General features: G+C 45.5%; 1 pseudogene; it reads left to right on the top strand.

Annotated features, from left to right (window-relative positions):
* Positions 1–263: 263 nt before the first annotated feature.
* LOC118261332 (zinc finger CCCH domain-containing protein 11A-like) lies at positions 264–8482 on the top strand (annotated as a pseudogene).
* Positions 8483–12830: the final 4348 nt, after the last annotated feature.

Below are 12830 nucleotides of genomic sequence, written 5' to 3'. Positions count from 1 at the left end.
TTAGTTCATGTAACAGCTGATTTCAAGGCATTGCTCTTCTCAAGAGACTAATTTGATTAACAGAAGAAAACTGGAGAAATGCTTGTTACTCATTATTTTTCACTTGTTGGTACTTTCTTTAGGGTTACTTTTAAAAAGAAGATTTCACTGATCACAAGCCAGTAGAAGACTTTCAAGCCCAAGCAAGGGTGAAGACAGCTCTCTCCAAGAGCAGAGGAAGTCCCTGTGGAGAGAACCCGAGCTTGTTATCAGAACTTGTCAGCATGTCTAAACAAGGAGACGATTGCTACTTCTATTTCTATTCTACCTGTACCAAGGTATTGCTGGGTTTCTTTCTCTTTGCTTTTCTTTTTTTTCCATTTTTTTCAGGAAGGAGTAGAGTAGGAGGAGAAGGCACACTGGTCTTTGGTTAACTTGATAACCAGCTAGATTCTGAATTCAATGGTAGCAACGTGAGGCAGTAGCATGGAGGTTTTTGAGGCTGTCCTATATTTTCCTTGTTGGTTTCCTTTTGGTTACAGGGAGACAACTGTTCCTTCCGCCACTGCGAAGCTGCTCTGGGGAACGAGACGGTGTGCACGCTGTGGCAGGAGGGTCGTTGTTTCAGGAATGTCTGCCGATTCAGACACATGGAAATGGATGTGAGTGCCTAAAGATGTGTTCTCAAAATAAATCAACAAAAGCATTTTTCAGTGCCGTAGGTTTCTGTTACCAGGAGAGGGGGTGGGAGGAAGGAGAGGGAAATAAAATCAGTGCCTTCGGTATGTCTTAGCAAGATTTTCTTTTATTAGATGCCGACAGTATTTTCTCAACAGATGCAGAATAACCGCTAAATAGCCTGCTAAAACCTGCTGGAGCAGGGGGGTAATAAACAGGCTGTACTAGCCTCCTGAGAGCAGGCTTGAGAATGATCTATCAGGTGTCTTGTGTCCCGCAGTCCTTCAGATAATGCTGTTGTAGCTGCCTGGGGTAGGAAGCAGTGGGGCAAGTTAAAGGTGCAGAAGAACAAAGTCTCCAAGAAGTAGTTCTGGATAGAGTTAACCTAGGCAATTTAAGATGTTCTTTTTCCCTCTGAAGAATCCTAGTATAAGCCTACGTGTATTAGTTTAACCCACCCTAAACTGCTGTCTGAGAGTGCCTGTCTTCTCAAACTGAATGATGACAAAGCTAAACGTGCCTAGTGGTTACAGCTTATGCAAACTTTGTGAATATGCCCGGAAATACTCTACTTAAGTGACAAACTGACCTTTGGAATGATGTTTCAGCACTGTATTGTGACAGCCCTATCGCTGTCATGATCTGGAAGTGTGCATCTCTTTGCAACCCTTAGGTGCATGTTATCACGAGCTTGTCTTTCTTTGTGTCTTCAGAAAAAGCGCAGTGAGATTCCGTGCTACTGGGAGAACCAGCCAGTAGGCTGTCAGAAAGCCAACTGTGCTTTTCATCACACAAAGGGACGTTACATCGATGGAGTCTTCTTACCACCAAGCAAGAGTGAGTTTAGGTCCTTTTTCTTTAAGTACTGAAGAATTAATTTTGAATATTACTTAGTGGGTGCCAATCCTGTAGGAGACATCAGGCAACCGTTCATCTGTGAGTGCAGGAAAAGGTGTGCAGTCCTAGGTGGTCAGCTAAACCGAGTGTCCTGCTGGTGTACTGCTGGTATTTGTTTTCTGCTTTCATGCTCAGCTTCTCTCTGCTTTGTGTGATATTTGCCTTGCAGTTTGCTTTCTGTTGTTTCATCTTCTGCTGGGTGGTAGGGAGATGTGTTGTTGTTTGAAGGGAAGTCATTGTTCACGGTGTAAACAGTGACGGGATGGGCAAAAGGAGATGCTGAATTCATTGTCTGTGCGGGTTATCTGCCTTACCTACCACCTTCGTGCATTGTGGTCAAAGTTTTAAACTGCCATATTACTGATGCTCCTCCTCTTCCTCTAGCTCCACTGCCAAGTCCACCTGAGTCCGCGGACGATGATTTGAAAGTGGCTCAGATGTCACTGCAGCAAAAGAAACTTTCTGTCCAGTCCAATCCTTCTCCATAGCTAAGGGGGGTGATGAAAGTGGCAAACTCTGAAACTGTCCCAAGCCCTCCACACCCTCCAGTTGTAATCAATGCTGCAGATGATGATGAAGATGATGACGGTGAGCATGTTTTGGTTCTTGGAAGGAATTTGTGCTGTAAATGAATGTATAAAGCACAGGTGAACTGAGGTCTGACTAGCGATTGGGCAGGCAGTCTGGTCAGGTCAGTGGTGGCTTTGTCTGGCAGTCAGTGGACAGAACCTGAAATGTTGGAGGAAAGCTTAGAACCACTCTTGGCTTTAGCTGGTCTGTCGTGTAAAGCTCTGTGTGAAACTAGGAAGGAAATTCCTTTTATTTCTGTCTCTCTGAAGAGTAATATGTTGTGTAGTAGTTAAAGCTGCAGAGAGAATCCTAGAGTCCCAGATGTTTTGTCCTAGGGTAGTCCACTTACGAGTTCATCAGGTCAGTGTAGCTGTATTAAAAAAAAAAAAAAAAAGCTTTTTTATATGAACCATGGACTGAAGTGTCATTGCATGAGCTACGTAATCACGAACAATCCGGTCTATGCATAGCTGAATAGATTTTTCCCCTTCAGACCAGCTTTGTGAGGAAGGAGAAGAAAGTAAAACTCCCGTCCAGCAACCAGCTGAGGAAGGCCAAAATGGATTACGGGTGATTTCCCCTCGGAAAGCCAGTGCTACTACTGCTAAACAAGGTATTCCGGCACCTGTGGTAGGATAAATCGGAAGGAGAACTTGACAATTAACTCGAAAGCAGTGTGGCGTAAAAACACAACAGAATGTAGGGGTGCTGAATGGACTCGATTATTTCCATGATCTCATTTCTACCTAATAGCATCATGTGCCCATTGGGTCAGAAAGGTGAACGCCTTTTCTTTACTTTTGGAGAACAAAACAGGGCCACAGCATGGAGTTAAAATGGCTGCACGTGCAGCCTTGCAACCACTGTTGAAAGCCATCTCTAACGCTAGAGGGATCTAATATCATGTAAATGGATTAAAATTAAAACTACAATTTTTACCCTGAAGGGGGAAAGGAGGGGCAAAATGCCATTGATTCTATGGTTCTTCCACTTGTGAGGAGTGTTGACAGGGTTTATTCTAAATGCTTCTGAAAGTTCCTGAGCACTAAGAAGCCTGAGGATCTGTGGTCCTCAGTGAGCGCCTCTAAGCCTTAGTCTCATTAACTGTTTTCTGTTTTCAGAGGACGGTCTGAATTTTGGAATAAAAACACTTGAAGAAATCAAATGGCAGAAAATGAAGGAAAAAACTAAGAGACACGGTGGTGAGTTAAGATTCCCTACTTTCTTACCCTGTTCACCTTCATCCTGTTTGATGTTCTTTTTTTAAAAAAAAATTCTTCCAGTAATACCGGGTAGCTGGCTGTGCTTTGGTGAATACAACTACTTGCCAAAGAAGTGAAATTTTATTGGCTTCGGAATGGCAGGTGATGGTAGCTGGGAGCTGCTTGAGGGATAGACTTCCATTTTTAGCTGGGGGCATCGAGCAACCTGATTCTCAGCCAGCTGGTATTCTAGATGGGAAGTCCAAGGGCAACCGGAGGCAAATTAGTCACCTCTCTTATTTACGTGCTCTGGTCTCTGTATGTTTGACAGTACTGAATAATTTAAGTTTTTTGTTCTTTGTGATAGTTTTTTATGTTTGGTAAACTTCCTTCTGTTTTGCTTGCTCTGAACAGAAGGTCCTTCAAGATCTTCTCTTCCTCCCGTCGATTCTATGATTTTTGCTGCTCCGGAAAAGGAAAATGTCCGGACAGTGGTGAGAACTATGACACTGTCTACAGAGGAAGGTAATAATTAATGCTTTTGTTTTGATTTCATTACTCCTAAACTGGAAGGTTAAGCAAGAATGAAGACAATTCCCCCATGTTAGCCTGCTGGTGCTGCCTTCTTCTGTTCAAAACATGCTTTTATGCTGAAAGTCCCTGGTTGTGCTGGAAAGCTTTGGTGCTCAGGTTAAGTGCAGTAGCAGGAGAAAGAAAAAAAGGTGTCAGTATGCAAAGAGGGGGATAACTGAAAAACAGGAGAGTAACCAGAAGAAAGAGCTCTAGAAGACAGGGCTATGTAAGAAGCAATTTCTGAAGCTTTAAAGAGGCTGACAGTGGCAGGTGTGGACAGGAGTGTGATAGGAGTCTGTGTATAAATGCTATTGTTTAGAGTTGTGCAAATCCCTTTTAAAGGGAAAAGTGAAGAAGTACTTTTACTCATAGACATTCACCTTAGAAAGGTATATTTCTCAGCATTTGTACCTAATAACATTCTGCTTGCTTATGCAGCTTTGTTCTGCACAAAGTATAGCTGTCAAGCAGACTCAGATTCATTCTCTACTATCTCAGCTGGAATTTGAAGCAAACACTGAGACTATCAATACTTTTTCTAAGTTAATCAGAGTTGAAATAGGAGTTTGTGTGGTTTAGCTGTCAAAACAGTGTCTTACTGGGTTTTGTTGGACATGGGCTAACAGTATAATATTTCTAATGGCTACTGGTTTCTATGAAATAGAAAACTTTTACTTTTGTTTTAGGGGAGGAACCTGTGGTTCGACTAGATCTCGCTGAGAAACAAGGAAAACGGAAAGCCTCCGTGGGTAAGAACTTTTTATGAGCTGTTATTTAGGTGCCGCCTCCTATATAGGACTGCATTAAAGAGTATTTTTGACGTATGAGAGGAAAATGCATTGCAGTGGAGATCTGCGTTGACTGCAGAAATGGCAGAAAAAAAAAACCAAAACCATTTAGCAGCTGAAAGGCAATTTTGTGAAAATATGCTTGAAAAATAGAAGCTTGTGGTTGACTGTTCTCAAATCTTCCTGCAAAGAAATGTTCTTAAAATATTCCTGGTTTTCTCTGTCTGAAGCTGACGTAAGCGCCCTTCCAGTGAAGCGCAGCCTTGCTGAAAGGCTGGGGAAGAAGGTGGAGGTTCCGGGAAATGCTGACAAAGCCCCGAAGAGAGGTACAGCTCCTAAATAGGCATCTGGATTTGATTCCCGGGTTTTGTATTTAGGCTTTCTGTTTGTCCTTTTCCTGTGATGTTTCTTTTTGCATGGTGGCTGAGGTCTTAATCACTGGGACTCAAAGTTACCTTTCCTGTCTTGTTTTCAGATGTGAACACAAAGTTGACGTTTATGCAGCCTCCCTAATTTGTTCTTTTTCTGTTTTGCAGTTCAAGTTGCCAAGTCTGTGAAGGAGAGACTAGGATTACCTTTTCAACAGACTAGTACTGCGAAAGGTAACAACTGGCTATTAAATATACTTTCTCCTTCTTCCTTCCCGTGAACTTAGACCGTTTTCATACAGCCCTAAAAATTAATTGAAATGAAAACAAAGACCTGATTCCTCTTGCTTGAGTGCTGAAGCTCTTCTGACAGCCACTATCAGAAATGTGGCTCTAGGTGTGTGTTTATTTTCCACTTGTGCCTTGTCAAGGTTTTAAGCTGCTTCTGTGAACCATCGTGTACAATTAGAATAGAACCACTGCCAGGAGCAGGAATTGGAAATGCAGTCTGAAAAAGTAATAAAGTAAACTAGCATTTCTGTGTAGCAACTCTGTCTGGATAGGGCTGGTCTTCAAAATACAACAAGTGGCTCAGAGGAGGAGGAGAATGTTAGGCTATTGTCCTAAGAGGCGTAATTGGGAACGCTCAGGATTAGTTTTCCTTAGTACTGTGACAGATTTTGGAGACTTGAAATATTGTTGGACTCTCTTGAAATGTTGGTGCTTCTCATTTCTTGATGATGACAGGGAAGGCTGCTAAGCCAAAGGGAGAGATCCATGTGAAAACACTGGAGGAAATCCGTCGTGAGAGAGCTCTTCAGAGCCGAGAAACTCAAGGCAAAGCCCAGGCTGAATGGCATGGTAAAACCGAAGATCCCAGCGCAGGGGCAAAAATTCAGGGTGAGCCCAAGAAGCAGCAGAGTGTGCTCACTCTGCCCGGGCCCAGCAAAGTGCAGTCGAAGGAGCCGGCAGGTAAAGTCAAGGCAGAAGGAGAAGTGCGTGTTAAAACCTTGGAAGAACTAAAGCGCGAGAAAGCTCTGCGGATGCAGCAGAGTGGAGGAAATGTGCCAGCTCCCCCAGCACAAGCTGGACCTGCCTCAGCAGGGCAGAAATGGTTAGGGAACACAAAGCTAACAGGTAATCAGATGCTTGAATACCTGCCCCGGTGAGGTGCTTCCCATATTGAGCAAGTTCCGTTTGCTCAGGATCTGCCTCGCTTTTCCCTCAGTGCAGAGGATAAAAGAGTTTAAGGCTACAAAGTTCAAAGGCAAGGAAGAGCCAGAATATGCAACCATGTCTGTTTTCATTAATTACGTGATGGTGTTCTGTATTTCCCACTAGAAAATTAACTGATTGAGGGGCTTTTTAGTCTAATTTTGGTATTCTGGTTTTTTCTGCCATCTGTTTATGGTATGGAGTCCTCCCTGTGTTGAGTTCAAGTTCACCTTCCTCTTTGGCATGTGTTGCTTAACTTGACACGTGTATGTGTTTGTAAAGCATGCCTCAACGTCTTAATGTGGGGGGCCAGTTTCTGTCCAAAATGACAGAGGATCAAAGGCCTCGTTGTTAAGATTATATCAACTTTGTAAAATGAGATTGTGTGAGGGAGCTAAGGAGGGCTTAAAGGCTGCACGGATTGCACATTGTAGCCTTTCTCTGGGTCTCATGGGACACGAGGAAATAGACAAAGAAAACAAGGACCCAGAGCAAGACTCTATCAGTTCTCTCTTCCTTTTACTCTAGCCAACTTTAACATGGTTGCGAAGCCTTGGGATGGGAAAGTCGCTTCCCCCAAGAAGAAGGCACTGAAACATAAGGCACCTGGGAGTTTTCCCTCTGCTGGTGCAGCTGTGAAACCCCGGACTGCCTTTGATACTGACACAATGGGACCTCCAGCCAAAAAAGCAGCTATGGTAAGGACGGGTTAATGCCGAAATGGATCCCTTGTAAAATTTATACCCTCCTCCAGGAGAAAAGATGGCAAACTCCAATGTTCTACAGGCCTTCTGTTTCCTTTGAAATCCAGTAGCTGCCTACAGAATTCTTGTAGTACCCTTCCATATTTATTAGATTAATGGCACTATTTACTCAGTACTCTGTGATTCTGTGATTTCTCTGGTGTGGAGGATTTTGTCCATTAATGCTGTGTTCTTAAAAGACACAAGAGCATCAGTAACCTCCAAGTGAATAGTAACTTTCTTCAGGAGCACCTTGGTTTTGTATTTTGGCTAAGGCTCCGCGCTGCCAGAGGAGAAGCAGCATGGAGGAAAAAGCTATTAAGGAATCTTTTACCCATGGGTCATAAATACTGTTTTGCTGCTTTCTAGGCTGTTCCAGCCGTGCTGGAGCACGTCCCAGCCACCAGACTTGAAGAAAATCCCCAAAACAGGTGATGACCACAACTTGTTCTTTTTCTTAATCGGTGTATATCCCCAGTGAAACCTAAGTTCTGTCACATGTGGGGAAAAAATGAGGGTTCTGAGATAATTAAAGCCCAAATCCATCAGAGGAATAAGTCCCGTGAAATCACTTTCTAGCAGCTAGCAGGAATGCTTAATTAGACTTACTTTCTTTAAATGCTGCAAGTCAGTACAGCTTTCCAGTGACTTCTTGGTCTGTCTGAATACCTAAATGAGGATGAGGTGAAGTTCTTCTACTTCTTGTGAGGTGATAAATGATGAGTAGTGTCCTCTGCCTTTTGGTCCTCAAGAATGCCACCCGAACAAACCTACAAGGTGACAAGACTGCAGGGAGAGCAGAGGGAAGTGACGGGTGCAGATCAGCTTCCTGTACTGGGGAGCAAACTCTGCTGAGTGTGCCATGGGAAAAATGACTAACTTAGTAAACGGATGTTTGCAGATAGAGACTTCTTAACATTTTTCCAGGAAAATTAATAAAGGTGGCAAAGTGGCTCTTGCTACAAAAATTGAACCATCTTTGCTAGACTCCAGGTGCTGTGGCTTCACAGACAAAGCCCCAAACTGAGAAATGTACCTGCTAATATATTGGGCTCTAAATGTAGCCCTGGGTTAATTGAAGAACAATCCCTGTGTAAGATTGAAGTGCAGGAGGGGTTGGCTACGGTTTTAAGAGCCGGTTTGCAGAAAAGGGATTTCCCGTTAAGAAATGGCCTATACTGCTTGTTCTCTTCCTTGCTCTCCCAAGACCTGAAGCACATCTTGGAAGCCAGGCAGAATCTGTGGAGCCGATGGAGTTGTCAAGCTCGACTTCAGCTTCTTCCCAGCTAGAAGAAGCAAGGACACGCCGGCTGAGTTCCCCAGGCAACGCGCCCTTATCTGTAGACGAGGATTTTGAGATGCTCCTTTGGGAACTCTCAGACGGCATCCTGGAAGCCGAACTCGACTTGGAGCCAGGGAAGGAGGAGGATGACCTCCTCCTTGAACTTTCCAAGATGGTTGACGATTGAACTGCAGAGTCCTAGGGTATATTTAAAAAAAATAAATAAATTAAAACTCTTCTTCTTGTTGGATACCCCGAGGTGATCCTTTTCCTAACTGAGGCTTTGCAATGAGACTTAAAGCACAGTTTGAACTGGTAGAAATTGGCAGGAGCTGCACTCAGTTGTCCTAAGTTTCCCTGCTGGTCAGAGTTAAGGTCTTGTGCATCCGTTCTGTAACTATAGGTGGCTACCTTGGATATCAAGAGGACAAAGCACTTCTTCCTTTTGGCACAGAAAGATGTGCATCGGCACGCTGTGGTGGCTGTGAATTGATGTAGTGACTGAGCGATGCTCTGAAGGCTTAAACGTAAAGCTTCTTCCTTCCTCCCCCCTTGGCACAACTCAATGTTGGGCACATTGTGAAGCTTCGGTGTTCTGATTTCTCGGACAGTTGATACCCAAATCCCGGAGTGACTATGTCAACTCTTGACTTTTATTTGTGTATGCCATTGTTTTGACTGTAATCTTTTCAGGTGATGAAGCTGTAGGGGCAGGAGGGAGCAGAATAATTATTCTAGCGTTGTGGACCAAACATGCTGCCAGGAGTGGTGGGGGGAGGGAGGGTCAGCCCACCCAGCCTTACTTTCAGTTATCAGGGATGATAAAATGGGGTGAAAAGCAGCAGCTCTGCGATACGGCTACGCTACCCGCACTCCCTTCTCTTGTGCTGTAGCAAAGTTCCCCCAAGCTTTGGTTGGTGCTTTTTGCTGGTGAGAGTAGGACTCCAGGGCGAGTAGTCGAGACTCTTCTGCAGTATCTGGGTCAATTAAGGGTTGGTTTAAGTGCCTCTTGGTTTTTAAAATTGCTCCCCTGAGCTGCTGGCTCTGCTGCCTGCTCCAGCAAATGTTCGGGTGCCATCAGCATCACACTTGGACGTGGGCACTGACCCTGCGGAGGATAGCTGAGACTCGGGTGTATTGTGTACCCTGCCACCAGTGATCATTTTCCCCTAGCAGATCTATTTTGAATTCTTTTCTGAAATTTTAGAGGAACTTGAGGCTCTTTGTGCTATGATTTGTGAAGCTGTAGGGGCCCTCAGGCATTTGCTGCTGGCAGAGGAAAAGCGCTTCTGGAATTTGTTGTAAATACTTTCTGTTTCTCGTTCAGAGAACTTTCTCGTTCAGGGCACGGAAGCCCCACACAGTCCTTGAGCTAGCAGGGTGCTAAGGAGGGTGTTGGAGATTTTGCATCCAATTGCAGCCCTTTGTTGCTGCAGTGACAGGTTCCTCAGATTCTTTCTAACCAGGGTTTAACTTGTTGAGAATCTTTTTGGCAGTGTTTATTGTGGATCAATCAGTAAAAGTATCTTAGTGGGCCCGTGAGGGATTTGGGGCTGTGGTGCAGTAACCCAGCATTTACAAGTGTCACTGATAGGCATGCTTGTCAAATAACACCTCCAGATCAGAGAGTGAGAGCGGGCAGCTGGTTTGGATGAAATCTGTCACTTCTTGCTGCTTTGGACAGAGCCTGTAGATTAAACCCTTGTGCTGTTCAATAAGCTGGGGTTTGGGATATGTCGGTTGGGTTTTTATCATTGGATTTATTTTCTGTATCCGTTTGGAGATCTGTCTGTTCTATTTAAGTTTCCCCAAGAGAGCTGAGTTGCTTGGTGCATCGACCAAAGATCAGTTAAGTTCCCTGGCTGACTTGGGACAACCAGTCCCCTCCTTTTTCTGATCACAAAAAAAACGAAAAAAATTTTTTGACTGTAACTGTAACTCAGAAACTAAGATTACCTGAATGGAGAGAAATGAATTTTGATGCGCAGGCTGTGCTAGAAATCTGTTAATCAGCATTCAGTTTTTCAAAACTTGAATTTGTGTCTCATCATCATGAAAATTAATCAATTCAAGGTGGGAGATCCTTTCCTGAAAGGGAAAGACAGAACTACGAGTCTTGCTGTGGGGCCTTCCCGGCGCAGTTCTGCCATTCTGAGAAGTAATATGTCAGGAGTGTCCCAGCAGCTGTTCCCAGGAAGAAAGCTTTGAGGGGCAGCATGACACACTTGACTGGCTAAAGCAGCTTCAGCTGTACAGCCTGCTGCCGGGATTGGTAATTCTAAGTTGTGTTAAAGTTGGTGAGTTCCTTTCAGCATGTAGTAAAGATGTAACGTGCCGATGTCGTTTGGGAACAGGAGGCATTCCGTGTCACCAGCAGTGGGCACATAGGGAACAAACTAGTATCTTACGAGGTCCTCCACATCTGCCTTTCATTTTGTCCTTGGTGTGCCAGCTGGAGCTTTCAGGAGGTGAGGAAGGAGGCTGTCCCAGTCAGTAGTTGAGGTGTTGCAGGGTATTTGTGATGCAGTGCTTGTAAAATTTACCTGCCCGAATCTCCTGTTACAGGCAGCCCCCCCTGGGCCCTGTGAGACGGGGAGCTGCTGCCCGGGGTCAGGGCCAAGGTCCCCTGTCAGGCCCAGGGCCGCTCTTCCCCTTGCCCTGCCCTTCCCTGCCGCTCCTCAGCCCTTGCTCAGGCCTTTTGGGCCATCTGGCCATCCGTCTGGCCCTCTGTCCCTCCGTCCCACCGCACTGCCCCGTCCCTGCCGTCTCCCGAGGGAAGCAAAGAGTCCCTGGACTGCCTTCAGGGGGGAGGTTCTGCTGAGGAAATTAAAGCTTCCCCCTTAACAGGCGCCTTGCGAGTTCTTTTGAGTTCCAACCTTCTGCCTTCCTTTCGTAGCAGTGCCTCTGAGGGGTGCGTTGTAAGGTAGGCATCATCTGGCGCGCTGCTCCTCCGTTTCCCAAAGGAACTGCCTTCAGGATCTGACTAACTCTGGAGGCACGCGGTCGTCACCTTAATTTCTCCTTTAGTTTGCTGAAAACAAGCCGCTTGGGTGACCTTGGTGTTTGTTTCTTAAAACTTGGCTCGAGGAGCTCTCTGTTTCCTTATGCTGATGTTCACGATGAAAGTGCAGAAGGGATGCTTACTGTTGCCCGGGTCAGGACTGTTGCCAGGATGGGAATGTTTAGCCTACCGGCCCTCTGGTGCTGTTAGGCTGCACTCGGAGTGTGAGCTCTGGGCCTTATTTCGAAACTACGGCATTATTTGAGTGTACAAAGCCGAGATATTCTGCGGATAGGTGATTCTCAAACCACGTCAGGACCACCGCTGTGGTGTGTGCTGGAGTCAGACGCGCGTTTGACTGATCAGGCGGAGCAGGTGAATTGAATTTGTTGCTGGATGGCGAGGTGTTCTGGGGGAAGAGCTAGTCTAAGGAAAACTTCCTCTTACTGCCCCTTCCCATCTCAAATGGCCACTGCCTGGGGAAATTGGTTCTTTATGAGGTTAACTACAACGTTACAGTGAGGATGAGGAATCATCATTACTCCCAGAGTTATTTGCTGCCAGGCCACAGCGTTGATTTCAGAGATTTTTTTTTTTAAAAAAAAAAAAAGGAAAAAGAAAGGAAGTGTGTATTCTTTTTTCACATACTCTCTTTTCTTTCCCCGAGAGTAAATGTTGTAGCTTCAGCAGTACCCTTCCTCTGGAAACGCTTCCCAGTGCCTGCTCAGACACTGGGGAGGAAAATGACAGAGAGAGCAATGGAGGAGAGCCACCCGATATAAATAAAGGAAAAAAGGGGTTATGGATTAAGGGAAAGCCACTACAGAAGAAATTGGTGCTATCTAAAAATTGGTTAAGGGTTTGGGACCTGCAGGTGCTGCCTACACGTGCGTGTGTTGCAGTCGTGCCTGTTGCCACTGCGCAAAATGGAGAGAGCTTCTTTGTCGAATGCAGCATGTTAAAGCATGCGCCATTGCCTGGAAGAAAAGCACGGCCTTCCCTCGTGTGGAAGTTCTTCCCTATTGATCTGTGGTTTACCTGAAGGTTTACCATAACCTGCATATGTTTCAAAAAAAAAAAAAAAATGCAAAAAACCAACACCAACACTAAAGAGTGGCAAGGCAGATGCTCATGTGGGGACTCTGACTCATGGGTGACATCACCAAGCAAAGCACTGTGAGCGCTTCAGGTCGGGGCTGCTGCGGCAAGCCTCGCAGGCGGGAGGGAGAGCGGGTACGGTTCGCCTCTGGTGGGTCTATGTCAGCCCTCTGCCCTGGTGGCTTCGTTAGCAGTGAGAGTTTGACTGCTGTGTTCCCAGCTTTGGCTTCTGCACCGAGCGTGTGGCAGAGCCCGCAAGCTGCTTGCTCAGCTGGAAGAGGAAGAGGAGTGACCTCAACTGTGCCGAGGTAAAGCAGAACTGTTGAAAAGATTTGTCAAAGCTGCGGGTTGTACCAGCGCAGCCGCTGCAGCTGCAGCAGGTCCTGGAGCATTGGAGAAGATAGAGAGGGCTTTCTTCGTGAAAAGAATGCTGTAA

Source organism: Cygnus atratus, unplaced genomic scaffold (assembly GCF_013377495.2).
Source record: "Cygnus atratus isolate AKBS03 ecotype Queensland, Australia unplaced genomic scaffold, CAtr_DNAZoo_HiC_assembly HiC_scaffold_50, whole genome shotgun sequence".
NCBI lineage: Eukaryota > Metazoa > Chordata > Aves > Anseriformes > Anatidae > Cygnus > Cygnus atratus.
The sequence above is the reverse complement of the archived record's forward strand: the minus strand, read 5'-3'. Positions and strand labels throughout refer to the sequence as shown.